We start from the raw sequence: 6,000 nt of genomic DNA on the forward strand, positions 1-6,000 counted from the left end.
TTGGAGTTTATAGAGAGAATGCTGGTCAACTCAAGATCATACTAAAAAATCACCTTGGCCACCCAGGATCAGTTGGTTCTCTTCCTCTCCAGAATTCCACATGAATTAGAGGAGAACGTAGACATTAAATGCAAATGTTAGCAATCAAAACCATTCTCACTTCTTGTGCACACAAATAAATGACTTGAAATATTGAATTAAGACTCAACCTTAAAACTTCCATTAAATGACTTGAAATATTGAATTAAGACTCAACTTGAAAACTTCTTGTGCACAGATCCTTGTCCAACTAGGATTGACTGATATTCTCATTTTCAGCCCTTGGATTGAGTTGGGATTTTCAGCAAGTTCTCTACGCCTGATTTACTGAACTCGATTTGAGTTTTAGGTTCATCCAAGTCTTTGATTGAAAGTCATTACAATTTTGCATATTCTGATTTAATTTTCCAGATTTTCACTATTTCTCTAATTGGGTTGAATCTGGCTGTTGAATCATTGTTATCTTTTGAAAGCTTATTAACCTGACATCAACCTACCTATGTCTAGAGTCTGAACTCCATCGGATTAGGTTAACTTTTGACCTTATGGTCGGCCTACTACTGTTTTGGGTTGACTTGGATCTTGTCGAGGGGTGTTTAGCATGAACCTAGAACGGATCGGGGATCAATTAATGTACAAGGTAAGATTGTAAGTATGTGGGATTCAAGGTTCTTAAGGTGCATACTTATTGTGTCTTTGGTGAAAAACCTAGGTGAAAAAACCCTCATTGGGAACTTTGGGGGTATCTGTTGCATTGCATTTTTACGGATGTTTTCTTGCTATTTCTTTGTTGTGCTCTCCTTGCTGTCTTTTATTGGGGTGCCCTGTTGTATTGTGTCTTTACAGATGAATGTGTTTAGTATATATCCACAAATATTTCAAATGGGTCTTTGATTTGTATCTTTAAATTTGAAATGGTGTTGTATGTGGGGAAAAAAATCTCAGACCTTATTTGAGATTCAGGCAACCAGACGTCTGGTTCAGAGCAGTGCAGGTGGCAAACAAAACTTACCCAAGTAGCAATAGAGTTGATTGAGGTAAGCATCAGGAGGCCCTACATTCAGATTTCCAACTTTGTGTGTTTATGTGTAGAAACAAAATCTGAGCATCCCCATGCCTTAATAAATTGTTATCCCAACTTCTTTTTAGGGTATAAGGCAATTGCAATTCACTTTACCCATTTCTTGAATTTTGTTATGAAAATGGAAGTTTTTTTGCACTGCATTATGTACTTTCCATCTTATATGTGGGCTATGATTTGAGTTCTTATACAAATTGAAACTGAATTAAAACTGAATAATTTTCTTAACATCAAAACCGAATCATATTGAATTGATTCAGTTTATTCTACCTGACTTAAATTAATGTTTATTGTTAATGAAGAGCAATGGTCAATTCTGGCTATTATGTTTTTCTTGAAACGGGAATGATTCTTTGTTCTCTATTGATATTTTGATTGTGTCTATATTAATGAAAGAATTTTGTGTGCCAATAGTACCATGTACTACACTATGTAGAATTGGTGCTTATAACTTAAGTCTTGTAAAGCACCGATTTGTAACTGAATCTTCTATATAGCACCAGTTTATTATTTGTTTAATTTGAATGTAGATTTACTTTTACAATGGAGTTTGATGACAGCTACAAGAGGCGAAGGAAAATCATAATCTTTGCTGCGACTGTTGTTGTTATAGCAGTAGACCAGTATATAAAAAAATATCTGAAGAAAGAGCCATACCGTTGTGAACCCCTACGCGGTATTATTGAAACAGAGAGAATTATCAGTCACACTGATAAAACCTGTCGAGAACAAATAAGGTTAAGCAAGAGGGCTTTTTTTAGGTTAAGTCATTTGATTATGGAGAAGGGTCTATTGAGGGATAGCAGATCTGTGCAAGTGAATGAACAACTAGTTATGTTTCTACAGACAGTAGGACACAATGTTAAAAATCGCGTCATTGCACACAAGTTTGGACATTCTAGTGAGACTGTAAGTAGGTACTTTAACGTTGTATTAGGAGCAATCATTAAATTGTACCCAATACTATTGAAACCTCCAAGTGTCGCAGTGCATCATCGAATAACAAGTAATGAAGGAAGATTTTACCCTTATTTCAAGGACTGCATCGGCGCCATAGATGGGTCCCATATCCCTGTGTGGGTGCATCTAAGCGACCATCCGAGGTTCCGTGATAGGAAGGGTGATATTTCCCAAAATATTCCTTCTGTCTGTGACTTTGACATGAAATATACTTACATTCTTTCTGATTGGGAAGGATCAGCATCAAATGCTCGAATCGTAGACAATACATTGCACAGAGATGGTGACGAAAAATTGGTGCTGCCACGAGGTAAATATTATCTCGTTGATGCTGGGTATGCTAACCAAGCAGGGTTCTTACGGCCATATCGAAATGTTCGATACCATCTAAAAGAGTGGAGAAATATTGATCAGTCACCAAGTGATAAAAAGGAATTGGTTAACCTGAGACATTCACAATTAAGAAATGTGATTGAACGTTCATTTGGCCTCCTGAAGTCAAGGTTCAAGATCTTGAAAAACCAATCAGAATATCCTTTCAAAACACAAGCAAGAATTGTGTTGGCATGTGTGCTATTGCACAACCACATTCTTACACAAAATAATGTTGAAGAAGAAGAACGATGGCTTGATGAAGAGGATGAAGAGGTTGAAGAAGATAGTAATAGTACCCAATCTACCCCTCACCAAGTAAATGATGATGTTGAAGATGATAGTTCTGATGGCGAGGATCATGTGTAGGAGAATGGTGATTGGGATCTATTTCGAGAACAAATTACTGACCAGATGTGGGCTGATTGGGTTGCAGACGATTTTTCCAACTCAGATTGAGTATTTATGAACTAAAATATTTGTTATTGATTAACTTCTATTTGGAATGTATTTCTGATGTGGACAAACTTAATTTTTTTTTGCATGGTTTGGGATGACTGTATAACTTAAACATACTTGGTTCTAAAATTTTGTATGGTTTGGGATGACTGTATAACATAAACATACTTGAAAGTAAATTTTTGTGTTGTGGGATGCATGTATGTGGACTATTAACTGAATTGCAATGCTAGGTTTATGGATTTCCCAATTAGTAATTGTTATTATTGCTTGGTTTAAAATTTTGTGTTGTGGGATGCATGTATGTGGACTATTAACTGAATTGCAATGCTAGGTTTATGGATTTCTCAATTAGTAATTGTTATTATTGGTTGGTTTAAAATTTTGTGTTGTGGGATGAATGCTGGTGAACTATTATCTAAATTACAATATTAGGTTTATGAATTTCCCAATTAGTAAGTGTTATTATTACTTAGTATTAATGAAATATACTCATATTGTATATGGTGTATTTTGTTAGTTTTGATGTGATGGAACCAACAGGAGATTCTAATAGTAGGTCACGGGACATTGCTTCATGGCCTAGTGCCGTTTCTCATTACATGTTGGAGTGTATATTGAAGCAATACAAGAGTGGTAAGAGTGGAGATAATGGACTGAAAAAGGAGCAGTTCATTAAAATTGTCAACCAACTGAAAGAGAAATTATTTACTAGTTACGACTGTGAACAAGTGAGAAACCACTTCCAAATTTGGAAGCAAAGGCTTAGAGCATTGGGTGACCTACAGAAGCAAAGTGGATTGGGTTGGAATGCATTTGATATGAGATTTGATGTTCCTCAACACTTCTGGAATGACTATAGGGTATAATGGAATTTTTTAAATTATAATTTCTATATGATTGTGTTTTTTTTTCGTACTTACAACATAAGCACATTGACATTGTCCTTTATATTGCTAGAAAAAAGAACAAAAGTATTAGAAGGAACATAGTGTGCCCCCAATTCACCTTGAAGTTGGAGCTTTGCTAAGGAAAGAGATGGCAACTAAGAATGACTCAACAGTCCCCTCTGAAGCTGCCACTGAAGTTATGATGGACGTGACAGGTACTCAGGTTGAGGGAATAGGGAACAATGATGGTGTTGACTATGAACCTACTAAAGAAGAAGAAAGTATACCTTCCACTCTCATTGGTAGTACCAGCCGTTCTCGAGGAAGACCTCGTGGGTCCGTCAATAGTGGTAGAGAAAAGAGGAAGAAGGGTGCAGCTGAAAAGGTGGTAAGTCCATTGAAATCGATTGCTAACTCAATCGAGAAGATGGTAATGAGTGAATCTCAGTCTGAATTTGGGAGAGCAATTATAGATGTTGTTGATACCATTCTAGACCTCAATTTTTAACAAAAGTTTAAGGCCAAGGAATATTTCATGGCCAAGAAGAATTATGTCATTATCTTCTTGGAAACAAGAGTAGAAGATAGGTGAAATCTACTTGAGATGTACTTGCCAGAGATTGAAAAGAATTGAGGTGACAATAGAAAGTGTGAAGAATTCGAAGACAATGGTTTTTTGAATAGAAATTTGATGTGTTTGGTTGATGTAACTTGATATTATGTTTAGTCTGTGACAGTATTTTCTATGTAGATTTCATCTCTTGAAAATTTTTGTGTTAACTTATAGATGACATCGAATGTATCCGCTTGTGCTATTGCGAAGTGTGATTACTGTGGTAAAGATTGTTCAATTTTCACTTCTAAGTCAGGGTCACATGTTGGAAGGAAATTTTTTAAATGTTCATTGAACTGCCCCTTCTTCATGTGGGTTGACCATCTTAAGATGTGTGAGTGTGGGAACGGTCAATGTAAAGTTAGAACTGCGAAGACAAGTGCAAATTATGGTCGATATTTTTGGTGTTGTCCACAATCAACTGGGGTATTAATTTCTTAAATTTTATATTTTATATTTTTATTTTTTTTCAGATGTTAAGATTTGAATGTTTATTTCCTTATATTCTTATAAGATGATTATATTTGCTACATAGGTTGAAAACAAAGGTTGTGGAATGTTCGAATGGATATCAAATTCAAGCCCAAGTTGTCATACTTACCAAACTCCACCTAGGTCACTATGCTCGGAAACCTCAACTTCATCATCTCCTTCCCCTTCATCAGACTATATCAAAGGATACTTGAACGGTGCAATAAAAGAATCGGAGGGTCATACGAGGATATTGAGAGATGTTCTTGACACACTCAATAAGCTTGATTTAAACAAAAATGTAGGATGAGCTTTTTTGGAATTTTTTGGAAAACAAAAAGGCCGAAGCCATTGTAATGATAAACGTTTCATTATCCCTTTTTTTTTTATATATATATAGAAAGACTTAATTATCATTTAATAGTACTTGGATGAACTCAACACTATATTATACCTTTATATGTTTCTTCTCTCATTTGGTCCTAAGTACCTATATTACTTGTATAAGTCGTTGGAGACTATTGTTTTTACCCACTTTAAAGAAGATCTATCTCCATAATCCAAATCACGCTCTGGTTTAGGCAATTTTCAGATCTGAAGCATATGAAATTACTGCTGATCTGACCAACAGATCATGATTCTATTTAGTTATGACTTAATTTCTCATATGTAGAGGGTTGCTCTATCGAGGTTTGAAGGCCATCAATAATAGAGATGTCCATCAGTTAAAATTTTCACATATTACCATAAAAAATAAAAAAATAACCAATTAAGTACATGTGTGGAACAAATTGTGGTTTTTGGTTTTGTTTTTTGGATTTTTTTTTAACCCAACAGAACATGGGTTCAAAGACTCAAGGGTAACTAAACAGTTTACACTCAAAATCAATGGCTAGAATCAAGGTAACCAATCAGTTTTTCACTCAGAATCAAGTGACAGAATCAGGGTAACCAAACAGTTTTCCACTCAGACTCAAATGACAGAATCAAGGGAACCAAACAGTTTTTTTACCAAAAGGTAATTATTCCAAAGAAACTCATTTATATGAGTTAGATTCAGAATCCTAAATCCTTAGAATCTGATCCAACGGATAATTCGAACCAAACGCCCCCTA

At 35.3% G+C, this 6,000-nt stretch overlaps 1 long non-coding RNA gene across 1 annotated transcript; it reads left to right on the forward strand.

The window, feature by feature from the left end:
* Window positions 1-4,701: 4,701 nt before the first annotated feature.
* Window positions 4,702-5,301, forward strand: LOC122093450. Its single transcript, XR_006144449.1, has 2 exons — window positions 4,702-4,840; window positions 4,950-5,301. It is a non-coding gene; the product is annotated as an uncharacterized LOC122093450 (long non-coding RNA).
* The last annotated feature ends 699 nt before the right edge of the window (window positions 5,302-6,000 follow it).

Source organism: Macadamia integrifolia, chromosome 11 (assembly GCF_013358625.1).
Source record: "Macadamia integrifolia cultivar HAES 741 chromosome 11, SCU_Mint_v3, whole genome shotgun sequence".
NCBI lineage: Eukaryota > Viridiplantae > Streptophyta > Magnoliopsida > Proteales > Proteaceae > Macadamia > Macadamia integrifolia.